A 13,658-nucleotide genomic window follows, 5' to 3' on the forward strand; every position below is an offset into this window, starting at 1 on the left:
TCTGACTCATAAGTAGAAACAGGTAAAAACTTGGGGATTACCATTGCGGTTGACCTCAAGGCACATGGTGCCGTTCTGCTACTGAAGTTGAGTGAGTCAGGCTTTGAGCGTTGCCTAGAGGAGAGACAACGTGAAAACCACATGTAGGTCATTCTCTGCTCTTTAAAGGAAGAGCAGGGTACAAGAGGATTTAATAAACGAAGTATCTGTACTGCATTACAAATATTTAGCCATCTAACTGCTTTCCTGCAAGCTTATTTTCCCCTGCTTTAGTTGCTCCAGGACCTTTCTAGCATGTCGTAATGATGCTGCCATTAAGCTCACGTTTTTGTTAGCAGTTTTGGTTTGATTATGGTGTGTGGAAGGAACACCTGTGTTTTACTGCGTGGTGAAGCATGCTTCATTACGAAAAGGGAACAGTTGTGATGTTTGCTTTACCCTCCAAAACTCATCCACTTCCCCTTGTTACGGCTCTAGGGTCTGCTACATATTAACTTGAGTGCCTTATGTTCCTGAACATCTGGGAGAGTAGGAGTGACGGGGGGTGGGGCAGAAGAGAGTTGACTTCCAATGGTCAAAGTTGCTCTTTAGACATGCTATACCTTTTCAGCGGCTGAGTCAGTTCCCTATGAAATATCACATTGTTCCAGGAATCCTTTATTTCAAAAACATACTGTACAAGTTTTGAAGAAATATCTCCTCCTGGCCCCCATTTAGCTGCTTGCTAAACGACATGACTATACTTTGTCCATGAATATTAACTTAATTGCATGATTTATTCTTTCACAGTACTGTACATTTGTCTGTCTCCCCCCCCCCCGCCCCCCATTATTGGGCAGTGGGGAATCTCAGCCATGCTCTTCATGTAGAGTGCATGATTGACAGGACCTTGAAAAGAGACTATAGTATATTAAACACAAGCACAGATTGTTTATGCGCAAAAACTGTATCCCAGCATTGAGATTTTTATTGGCTCAGCTTCAAAGCATGTTAATAGGTATAGTCTTGGCCTGAGACAAAGGCTTGATTGTTACAGTGGTATATTTCATCCTGCTGCTACTTGGCAAAAGCCAGTGCACTTTTAAAGTGAAATTTGTGCGTGCACTTGTCTAGTCACCTGGAAAAAAAGGATACTTAGCTTACCCGTGAAAAAGCAGCTAGCATGGTAGAAGGTGAGAATGTGTAATCCTTATTATGCAGTAGATTGTTAATGCCATATGGAGGGAAAATATATCATTTCAAAGCACCACAATGCTCTTGATTGTTTAGCTGTACATTCAGTTTCTGTAGTATATCTGGAAGGATTTAGTAAAGGGTCCTTGCGTGCATTTCTTAAGTGCCAAACTTTTATCCTCCTCCTTGCTCCTGTTTCAGTGGAGTTGAGTTAACATGGAAGTTTTTTTTGGAGTTTTTTGCACCTTTAGCTATGGGCAGAAGCACAGAAATGTGAAGAGGGCTTTTTTATTTGGTTAATCTTTGTATCTGTGCCAAGATGCAAAGCGCTGTATATTCATTCAAACCACCAGGAGCATATGACTGTTTTAATGAGTTGCCTCCGTCCCTTAGTTTTGCTCTTATGCTTTTTGAATGCACAGCAGATTTAGTATGATAAATAACCTAAATATATTTGTGCTCTGGTTGTCAGCACCGTTGTTTGAGGGGGATTATATCAGTTCCTAGTCAGGCACATAAATTTAAGCAGGATGAAATATAGGACTCGGCAGAACTAGTGGCCAGCTCTAGCTGAAAATATAAGGAAGGTGGTATTGGCTATAATCCATTAGTGGGCATCAGTCAGTGTTTGAGGCATAAATGGAGAACCTGTGGCTCTCCAGATATTGTTATTTGAACTTTCATCATCCCAACCAGCATGGTTGTCAGGGCTGGTTCAGATGCAGATAAGTACACAAAATGCAGAATTTGGCAGTGTAGTTAATTATTTTTTCAAGAAAACGGCATACAGCTCAGCAATACTTTCCAACAGGACTTGCCCCTATTGAGCAGTTGCCAGAACAGTCCTAGCCCTCTACTTCCTCTAGGTCTCCTTCTCTCCTGGATGTTTCCCAAACACCCTCAAACTACGTCAGGACACCTGTAATCTCTGTTCTGCCATATGCATCACCCTGCGTGTCCTTGAAGTCAAGGGGGGAGGGGAATGTGTTGCAAACTCCTGGGATTCTCCTGTAGTCTTTTGTCTGAGCTGCTCCCTGTCACGGGCTGTCCTTGCTCACTAAAGCCCGTTGCTTCTTCAGCATCCAACCACTCCTCCCACCTCCCCCTTCTCCCTCCCTTCTTGTTGTCCCACCAACAATCCCTGGACTCTGAGCCTTCCTCCTCTGTGGCTTCCCTTGGGGGTCCCCCAGCTGGTACCTCACATCACTCCTCATCATCTCGCTAGTCCCTGACAATGGCCCAACGGTCAGGGATTATGGGAGTTGAAGTCCAACATCATCTGTAGGCCCACAGTTGATCACCCCTGATTTAAGAGGTGCTGGTTGGAGTACAGGAGTGGGATCTCTGGCTCAAGGTAAGAGTGGGGCCAGTAGTTAGATATTGCACCAAGATAGTGCAGCGGTAGCTCCATATATGTTTTAGTGATAGGGAAAATTGTGTCCGCACATCAGTGCTTCTCCCATCCCCTGAACTAGATGTCAGCAAGGTGAAATGTGGTTGGAATGTGGCTGCTAAGGGCACGCACCTCAAAAGAACTCAGTATAGCAAATGGTCAAAGCCTCTGACCCATATCTGAAAGAACAGGCTAAAGCAAGAGCTGAGCTTGCTCACCCGCATTTGATCAGGAATTCTTTATTTCTTTCTAGCACCCTTTCTAATGCTTTTGAGATCTCGAGATGCTGCCTCTTCATTTTCTTCCATTCACACCTTTCCCATGAAGCTTTCGGCACAACCTAAATTGTAACTAAGCCTAAGTATAGACAGCCTTATGGAATTCTGTTTCCCCCCCTGTTTACTGCTTTGCTTCTATTTCCTTTCCTTTCTTCCATATCTCCGGGGTCAAATCATACCTAGTAAGCACCTTGGGGTAGGGTCCTGTCCTCTTGCAGTAAATAAATAACAAGTTCAAATAGCCCAAACATGTGCTTTTCCTCTCTGCCTAGGCTGGTAATTTTTTAATACTCCCCACCCCCACCCCTTTCTTGATCCAGGAAGCTTGAAAGTGACCAAGTATTTCTAGCTGCTCTCAGACTCTGAGTCGCTGCCAGGTTGAAATAGCTTTGAATGGGAATTGCTCAGCCAAATAGCCCAAAGGAAACCCATGTAACAGGGCAACTTCAGTTATTATTTTGAGAACAGGAAATAACCATTAGGTGCAAGAGTTCCAAAGAGTGCACGTTAGACTTGGCACTAGGCAATTGACCACAGCCAAATGCTGTACAAAGACAAATTTCTGGTTTAAGCCAGCTTTCATGTGAGTGACAGAGATAAAAGTAAAACTAAGCTAAGCCCATCACCTTGCCTTACACCAGGTCGCACTATTTGTTCATCTAGAACAGCCTTTCTCAACTTCGGGTCCCTATATGTTGTTGGACTACAACTCCCATCATTCCTAGAAAGCATGGCCATTTGTCAGGGATGATGGGAGTTGGAGTTGGAGTTCAAGAACATCTGGGGACCAATGATTGAGAAAAGCTTATCTAGATTAATGCTGCCTACAATGGCTGGCGGTCAGGGGTCCCTTTACCTTCACAATGACTGGCAGCAGCTTTCTGCTTATTCTGGCATCTCCCAAGTTTTGTTTTGTTTTAAGTAATGGTTTAAATTTGGGGTGTTCTGCATGCAGAGCATGCAGTCTGCCACTGAGCTATGATCCTGTCTAATTTTCCACAATCTGGCATTAATCCATTCATAATTAATCTGGCAAATTGACTGGTGGATGGAATGTTCAGGCAACCTTCAAGAACATTAGCTAGCCTGCATACAAGCTCAGGCACACAACTCACATACAGGTGATTCCCCATTTATGTGGTGGTTACATTCTAGCCCCACACTTAAATGGGGAACACCCCGCTGCGCTTCCAGCTCAACAAACCATCGTTAAGAGAAACTTCTGATGTCACAATAAGGTGTTCAAGTCTACACCAGAGGAGGATAGGTGCGCAAGAAGTAAGAAGTACCTCAACCCAAGGCTCATCTTTATAATACGTCATACCTGGGTTTTCAAACAACTTGGTTCTTGAACATTTTGGCTCCTGAACCATGCAAACCCAGAAGTGAGTGTTCCGGTTTGCGAACTATTTTTGGAACCCAAACATTCAGCGGGGCTTCTGCAGCCAATCAGAAGCCGCACTTTGGTTTCTGAACATTTTGGAAGTCAAACAGACTTCCGGAACGGATTCCATTCAACTTCCAAGGTATGACTGTACTATACAACACATAAGCAAAAAATTAAGAAGACTAAAATCAGTCTTCAAAATTATGATGGAATAAAAAGGATTTCAAAGCCCAACAGGAAGAAAGTGGTCTTGGCAGATTACCCAGCCACAGTCATGGTGCCGTGAGAGAGAAGGCCTCATTTCTGATACACAGCAAGATGGGCTAGAGAACAGGTTCTCCATCCTCAATCTTAGCGCTTGGATAGATTCCTATGGCTTCATTAACCTGGTCCTTGACTCCATCACTGTCCATGCAACAGGATAGTCTCATGACAAGTTTAGAAGAACAGTTATTCTTCTCCTCCATTTCTGAATGCGAATACTCTTTCTATTATTGCCCCTTTGCCATTTAATTCCCCTGGCTTGCTTTGCAGGGCAAATTTGTAGGCACTTGCTGTTTTTGATTTAGATGCCCTGGTACCAAATGAGTTAAATCACACTGTTTTGACAACTTTCCAAATTAAAGAATAGCAAAGCATTCCGCAGTCACAGTTGGATAATTTTACAACAAAATCACTTTTTAATGAGAAGTATATCAGCAGTACAGAGCTTTTGAAGTTCTTCTTAGGATTGAACTGATAAGCAGCCATACTGAGCTCATGAATGGAAAAGCATCATTTTCCGAAGAAAACTCTTGTTAAAGACTGGAAGTCGCAGTTACGTCATTGCTTGGTTAATTGACTGCACCTGTCATTTGCTAACTGCCATAATCCAATAGTCTCTAAACCACTTGTTGAAAGGTCAGAAGGATCAGGAAAGAGCTCAGTTTACTGAGGGAAAATTATTAGATGTTCTAGCTTGGCTGCCCGTTGTGCTTGTTTGGTTCAAACTGTAATTCTTAAATCATAATGTCTGCTTCCCATACAAAGGCATTGCAAATAATAAAGGTTAAGTTAATTAATATTGTTTCCCCCCCCCCCATGATTCACAGTTTATTTAGTACTCTTACACTTTACATTTTAAATGTTAATTTTTCTCTCTTTTTTAAATTTTGATTTGAATTATTTTAAAGGCAGGGAAACAGGGTTGGTCCTCAGCATAAAACCAGTGAATCACTCTTCTTGTTGCTTTACTGGCTGAGTATCTGATGCTACTGAGCACATTGAGCGTTACTAGCCATCAGAATATATATTACTAGACTGGATGGACAAATAGTCCAGTCTAGTATATGGCAGCTTCTTACTTTATCAGAAAAGAATTGTTATAAATAATGTATGGCTTCTTTACTTCAGTCTATGAAGTTGATTGTATTCATGGAACAGGGAAAGGGAGCTGCTAGGTTCCCACAAGACCATTCTGTCATATATGACATCGAATGTGGAGCTGGTAAAGCTCAAAGGCATGTTTGCAGGCACCACTGGTCATTCCTGCCTGCAAAGCATCTGTCAAAGCACACGGCAAAGTAGGCAATCAGCTGATGGTCAGGTCTTCAGAAGCCGAATTCAAAGCACAGTGGAAAATAGTAGGCACCTAACATCATTATTGTTAGGATATTTCCGTTCCACCTTAAAAGGGAGCAGGATGTTTGTGTCACAGCCTGCATATTTCCTGTTTTCACAGGATCTTTCTGTTGTGTCTTTGCTTTTGTTTCACTCTCTGTGCTGGAGACACTTGACGCAGGCAGTCATGTCTTTCTTTGTTCTGATCAACGCTGAATAAAACTTGTAAATAATGCTCTCCTGAGTGCGACTTTTGCTGTGCATTATCTGCTGATAGAGTGTGCATGAGCTCTGGAATGTGGCAAGATATTTTCTAGAAACTCATGTCGCTAATTGCTGATACTGCGTGCCTACAGGAGATCGATGGATCGTCCGGCAGACGGCTTGGGGCCATGATGGACTTTGTCTCCCTGGCAGTATCCCAACAACAATATGGGATGCGGGTGGCGCTGTGGTCATAACCACTGAGCCTAGGGGTTGCCAATCAGAAGGTCGGTGATTTGAATCCCCGCAATGGGCTGAGCTCCTGTTGCTTGGTCCCAGCTCCTGCCAACCTAGCAGTTCGAAAGCACACCAAAATTGCAAGTAGATAAATAGGTACCACTCCGGTGGGAAGGTAAACGGCATTTCCATGCGCTGCTCTGGTTTTGCCAGAAGCGGCTTAGTCATGCTGGCCACATGACCCGGAAAAACTGTCTGCGAACAAACATGGGCTCCCTCAGCCAGTAAAGCGAGATGAGCACTGCAACCCCAGAGTCGTTCATGACTGGACTTAACTGTCAGGGGTCCTTTACCTTTAACATTATGAGATTATGATATAAGGTCCTTTACTGTTTTAATGCCATCTGTTTCTTTTATATTTCTTTCTCTTTGCTACTGATTTGCTAATACTTAACAACTGGCATGCTCTCCCTTTCCTGTATGCTGAAGAATGTTTACTAGCAGAAGTTCTGCCATTTAAAGCTGGGGATGCTCTGGACCAGGCATCCCCAAACTCGGCCCTCCAGCTGTTTTGGGACTACAATTCTCATCTTCCCTGACCATTGGTCCTGTTAGCTAGGGATGATGGGAGTTGTCCCAAAACAGCTGGATGGCTCTGGACACAGACAGGCTTATAGATTTCATCTTCTGCATTTTCCTATCTCATGTGCTTGCTCTTTTATGAGCCATGCCTGTTTTTAAAAAATTGTATGCCTTCACTGTCAGAGTGAGTATGATAGCAATCTAGGACAGGATCTTTTTAGTGGTGGCATCACCATTATTGAATTTTCTCCCTATAGAGGTCCACTAGGATTGATAGATCTTTAGTTCAGGGAGGCAGCTGACACTTTTGCATCAAAATCAAAAGTCACATAGCAATCGGTTATGGTATAGTGCATATTCTTGCTTTTAAATGTGTTGCAAGTCTCTTGGAAGCCTTTGAGTAACAAGGTATTAACAAGTCTAATAAATAATGAATCAATCCACAAATCTTTAATCGGTTCAGTGATCAATTTAACATTGCAGCCAAGGCTCTAGGCCTGATTTGATTTTTTTTGTTTACATGATTAATTATTGTTTCTATTCTTGTATGTGATAGCTTGATTTTATTTCGTGTGTTAATAATCCTGAACTGCTGAGAATCCTTTGGGAAAGCTTTACATGATAAATACAGGATTTATATAAATGCAGGATTACGATCATGCAGAAGGCTCTAATACTCAGACAATGAAAGATAGGATTGGCCTAAGGGAGCTTTTTAAGTTGCAACTACTGTTTCCCCCCCTGCAGAGTTCTGAAGGTTAAGTAGCTGATTTGATGTGACTGTAATTAATAAATGTATTGGCAAACATTTGTTTCTCTGTGTCACTGTGCTCATTCAGGGTATTTATTTACAGATTCACTGTTCCAATCCCTTTGGCTCACTGAATTGTTTTTTCTTTAACGATTGCTGAAATGATAGTTCCTGTCTGTTGGCAGAGAAGAACAATTTTGAATGGTGGCTATTGTTCTCTCAGTTGCTGGACCCCTCTAGCTACAGAATCAGCAAGATTGCCTGCTAAGACAAAGTGTCAATGTTGTCTCCTGATCATGGGAATAGCTTGCTGCTAAATTATAGTTATAAGAAAAGCCGGACGGGGGAACCATGTTATGTTATCCTTTGTGAATTCTACATCTAAAAGCATAAAGTGGCTTCATGCTTCCCTTAAAAACTTCTCCCAAATGTCACTGATTCTAAATACTGTATGCATTATATTCTCATTGCCCTTTGTTAAACATGATGAGCAGCATGTATCACAACTTTGCATCCGTTTAACCTAGAGGCAGGAGATTTCTAGAATTTATTCTTCCAAGACATTCTGCCACTAACTTGAAAGTCACCATTATTCAACAAAGGAGCTAAACTCTGTTTACATTTCTAGATGGCTTTCAAAGACATGACATAAAGGTGGCATGGGTAAAGTCTTGATGGAACAGCTGAATATCATGAAATGTACCCTAATAAAAGTTCACACCGCTTGCTTAGGAAACCCTTTGACATGGAGGGGGTTGCGCGCGAATCTACAGTGTAATAGTTGGAACAGTGAAATAGTTGGAATGTAAATCTAGGATTGGGGAGGCATAGGTTTAAATCCATACTCAGCCATGAAATGCAGTGGGTGATCTTTGGCCAGTCGCTATCTCAGCCTATCCTGTCTTATAGGTTTGTTGTGAAGATAAAATGGGATGAGTGGGAGAGCAATGTTATTGCTTTGAGGAAGTGTAGGATATAAATCTAATAAGTAAATATGACTTGTTTGTGTTTAGCTATCAACATATTACAGCCATACCTCGGAAGTCGAACAGAATCCATTCCGGAAGTCCATTCGACTTCCAAAGCGTAACTTCCGATTGGCTGCAGGAAGCTCCTGCAGCCAATCAGAGGCCGCGGATGCCCCGTCGGATGTTTGGCTTCTGAAAGGACGCCCGAAAACTGGAACACTCACTTCTGGTTTTCAATCGTTTGGGAGCTGAAATGTTCGACTCCCAAGGCGTTCAGGAGCCAAAATATGACTGTACGCGGGCTCACCTGGACACAGCAATAATGTGTCTTTCCCATAAATTGTTAAATGGCACTTTGGTGTGCAAGAAACGTCTAAGAATCGGGGCAGGAAAAGTCAGTAAAGAAATCCAGTTTGTACTGAACCAAGAGAATTCATCTGTGTGTCTCCTGGTCTGCAATCTAAGAAGAACTTTCTGTAAGGAACATGTGCAGTGTAGCTTCTGAAAACTCAGCAGCCTCATAATGGATTTTCCTCTGAATGAAAATGACCCTGCTAGGGTGTCCTTAGTATGAAAATATTCTCAGAGAAGGGTTAAGTGCCTACTACTTTTTCCCCCACAGGAAATCGTGTTCTCTTTACCCTCAAGCCTAGCCAGGCTATTATGACACATGGTAGTTCCACCCTCAACTATATCGTAATCCAGTGCTGCATTCGTTGTGTTGCTTGTTATTGTTGTCATGGTTAAAGTATGATTGTTGCCTAAAGAAAGAATCACTTAATTGTGTGTGTGGCCAAGATTCCTCATTTTCTAAGTTTAAATACTGTACAGTGTAGAGTTAATATGGGAAATAACATTTACAGATACGTTGGTACATTAATATATGTTGTTTCAAAATCAGAAGTACATGTTTTTGCTTAAGGATTTATTCTTCTGAGTTCATATCATACCCTACGTTTGTTATCCAATAGGCATTTCCTAGATTGCCCTACAAAGTAAATTTACTCACTCTTGAGTTCTTGAAGACCTAAAATAAGCATATTTGCACCATAGCTTTGTGGTCCTGTGGCTTAAAAAGAGCCTTACACATATGCTAATTGTTGCATCAACTAATACATAAATGCACACGCCAGACTTTTGTCGTTCAGTAAAAAGAGTTGACATATTTCCTGTAGACCTGGCTTTGACGTACGTATGAACCAACTGCTATGATGCTGAAAAGAGGGCAGAACAGAGTCCCTCTTCTCGTCATTTTATTGTGCTAAGTCATCAAATTGTCACAAAACAAACATTGTGGGTTTCCAGCCATACAAGCAAGACCAAGCATGTCCTTTTGTCCTTAACCTTTGTCTTTAAAACTTCCTGCTGTGGCCATGAACACAGATCACAGGGGGCTAAAAATTGTATGTGGAGCGATGTGGAGAAAAAAGTATGAGAGAGGAAATATATCCTATGTCTGAAGGGGAAAAGTATCATTCATATATTTTTAGTTATTTAGTTAAAATTATTCTACTCAAGTTCTGACATCAACTATGTTTCTGAAATTTAATTCAACTAAGTTTGTAATTAGACCTCTAAATTGTCTATATGCTTGTTTTTAAAGAACATGGTGTATGTGATTGTTATCTTTAATCAGATAAAGATAAGGCATTTCACTCTAAACAGAAGGAACATAAACCACCCTTGGGATATTGATGTCATATTCAATAGCTGGAGAAAAGGTTTTCTAAAACTGTGTTGGTACAGATTTACAGGTGCAAGTTCTATTGATTTTTCAACTTTTTAAAAAAAAAATTGTGAGTGAGTCACAGATACACTTTCTTATTCACAACTCTTGTAAAATGTGAGGGCATTTTGGGTCATACGTCTCTCTTTTTTCAAACACTGATGGTAAGATAAGCCACCATATTTGGCAGTGAATTCAGAAACAAATTTTATCTACCCTACCTGATTGATTGCCTTTGCCACTGAAAAAAATGCACTTTTCCTCTCATGCCTTCTGGCACAAAGTTAGAAATTCCCACTCCGAATCTTCTGTGAGGAGTCCTGTCCTCATTACAGGCAGGGTTCTGTTTCCATAGGGTTATATAGGCTATAACAGAGCTTTTAAAACTGTGCGTTGTGACACGTTAGTGTGCCGGCTGCAGTGTGTCGGTGTGTCACACGAATGCTCTCAGCGCTACTCCTGGAGCTAGAAATGCTTGGTTTAACCATTGTATGGAAGTGAGAACTGGACCATCAAGAAGGCTGATTGCCGAAGAATTGATGCTTTTGAATTATGGTGCTGGAGGAGACTCTTGAGAGTCCCATGGACTGCAAGAAGATCAAACCTATCCATTCTGAAGGAAATCAGCCCTGAGTGCTCACTAGAAGGACAGATCGTGAAGCTGAGGCTCCAATACTTTGGCCACCTCATGAGAAGAGAAGACTCCCTGGAAAAGACCCTGATGCTGGGAAAGATGGAGGGAAAGTAGAAGGGGATGACAGAGGACGAGATGGTTGGATAGTGTTCTCGAAGCTACCAGCGTGAGTTTGACTAAACTGCGGGAGGCACTGGAAGACAGAAGTGCCTGGCATGCTCTGGTCCATGGGGTCACGAAGAGTCGGACACAACTAAACGACTAAACAACAACAACCTCTGGTTTGCGAGTACAGTCGTTACTTGGAAGTCAAACAGAATCATCTGTGTGATCATCAAAGAATTTAGGTGTCTGTTAAAGGAATGGTAGATAGAATACCAAATGGTTCAAACAATTTTTTGAGAAATTTCTTAGTTGTCATGCCAGAGCTGCCTGGATTCAGTAAATGTACTTAATTGAAAATCAGGACCAGGTTTCCAAGTCTCAGTGGACCACTTTTTTTCATCAGGGAATAATTAATGTTTTCCCTTATTCTAAAGTTGTAAAATTTAAAAGATGGAGTGTGTAGTTCGTGAATATTTTTATGACAACTAATTCATTCTAATCAGTCTGTGATCAGCAAACTATATTCCCTTATTTTTCATGTTAAGTACATAAATAGATTTCTTGACATTCATAACTTGGTTGGTGCATTTGTACTTTTAAAGGCAGCCAGAATTTCTGACCTTTTTATGCAAACTTACGACTTTATATTTTTTTTTAAAAAACACTCAAATTAAGTTAACTTCTACAGTTTTAATTATAAGTATTCAAGTACTTCCAAGTATGTACTGTAAGTAATGGAAAGAAAGAGTCAAATGCTAGGTTTGGGATATTTCAAAGACGTTCAGCAGTACAAGACGTTTTCATTTTTTTTACTACTTTTCATAAAAGATTTGTGCATGAATCAATATAAAACGAAGCAAAAACAATGGTACTTTTAACAGTATGAAACGAGATATGGCAGACAATTTTAAAAGCCTAAATCCAACTGTGAGTTTGCCTTTCCCTGCCAAACATCTAAACATCAATATAAATATTGCAGCAAGAGACAATGGAACAGCAATCATGCACTAAATACAAGAGACTTGGCAGAACATAAATGTTCTTAAACAGCTGCCTAAAGCTGTATAAGGAGCTTCAATTTATACCTGCGGAAGCTAATATGGAGGAGGGGGGAAGAACCGGGGGGGGGGAGCGGAGGTTGCAGCATCTCTCCCACAATGCTATGGCCCCAACCCAAAACCCCTGCCACACACATATACAGCTGCATCTTATCAAAGAAAAATGTTGCAAGATCTATCCCACAACATGTCTTGTTTGGCCCCACCGTCTGGGAAACCTCACTATTTCCCTCTTTCTCTCCTTTTCTGCAAAGAGCAGCAGAAGTCTGCTAAGAAGAACCAAGATCATGTCATTAGCCCATCTAGTCCAGCATCACATTCTCACAGTGGCCAACCAGATGCCGCTGGGAATTCTGAGTGCAACAGCACTCTCCCCTCTTGTGAATCCCAACAACCGATAAACAGAGGCATTCTTCCTCCAACAGCGGAGGTACAGCACAGCCTTTCATAGCCCTGCCCTCCGTGAATTTGTCCGACCCTTTTTTTAGAGCAGGTTGGTGGCCATTACCGCATCTTGTCGGAATGAATTTCACAGTTTAATTGTGCACTGTGGGGGGGTGGGATATATATTTTTTCAATGGTCTTTCCTAAATCTTCCAACACTCATCTTCAGTGAATGGCCCTTGGTTCTGAACACGTCAGGAAAAAATTACAGAGGTACCTCGGTTGTCGAATGTAATCCGTTCTGGTAGACCGTTCGAATTCCGAAAACGTTCGACAACCGAAGTGCAATGGACGGTTGGCAAATTCCATTGAGAAAATGGAGAAACGCGCCTTGGAAGCCGTTCGACTTCCGAGGCGTGTTCAAAAACGGAAGCATTCACTGCGGATTTTCGGTGTTTGGGTTCCAAATCATTTGGCTTCCAAGACGCTCGAAAACCGAGGTTCCACTGTATCTGTATCCACTCCCTCCCCACCATGCACAATGTTCTACACCTCTCTCATTACTCCTATTTCTCGCCTTTCGTTTAAACTAAAAAGATCCAAATGCTTTAACTATTCTTCATAGGGGAATTGCTCCAGCTCCTTGATAATTTTGATTGCTGTTTCCTGGACCTTTTCTAGCCCCACAATCCCCTTCTTGAGAGGAGCTTACCAGACTTGTGCACAGGTTTCCAAGTGCAGTCACACCATAGATGTGTTCAATAATACTGGCAGTTTTGTTTTCGGTCCTAGCGATCCCTAGCCTTGAAGGACATGTGGGTTTTCTTTCTTTCTTGTTTAGTTTTCCATTTACATACCTCACCTTTAGAATCCTGTTTGCTTGAGACAGAGTCTCTGTGGCTCCCATTTTTCTATGCTGACTGGGGCTGATGGGATTTGGCTGCCAGGCTGGGGAAGTCCTGTATGCAACTCTTGACTCTCAAAAATGACTTTCTTGTAACATAATACATACTATAGAATGTGGCAATTAAAGTATATTCAGAAATAAGATCTGTCAGTCACTTAACCCTGGTGTTCCGGACAGACTGTGAACTCTACTTTCATATTTAAAATGTCTGGCTCTGATATTGTATAGCTTTTAAGAACAGTGCATACATTTGTCATTGTTGATATTAACTG

At 41.7% G+C, this 13,658-nt stretch overlaps 1 protein-coding gene across 3 annotated transcripts in view; it reads left to right on the forward strand.

The window, feature by feature from the left end:
* The window catches only part of CWC27 (CWC27 spliceosome associated cyclophilin), a 112,769-nt gene that overhangs the window by 26,168 nt on the left and 72,943 nt on the right, over window positions 1–13,658 (forward strand). The window lies entirely within an intron of this gene.

The sequence above is a fragment of the Podarcis vaucheri genome (genome assembly GCF_965113315.1).
Source record: "Podarcis vaucheri genome assembly, chromosome: 11".
NCBI lineage: Eukaryota > Metazoa > Chordata > Lepidosauria > Squamata > Lacertidae > Podarcis > Podarcis vaucheri.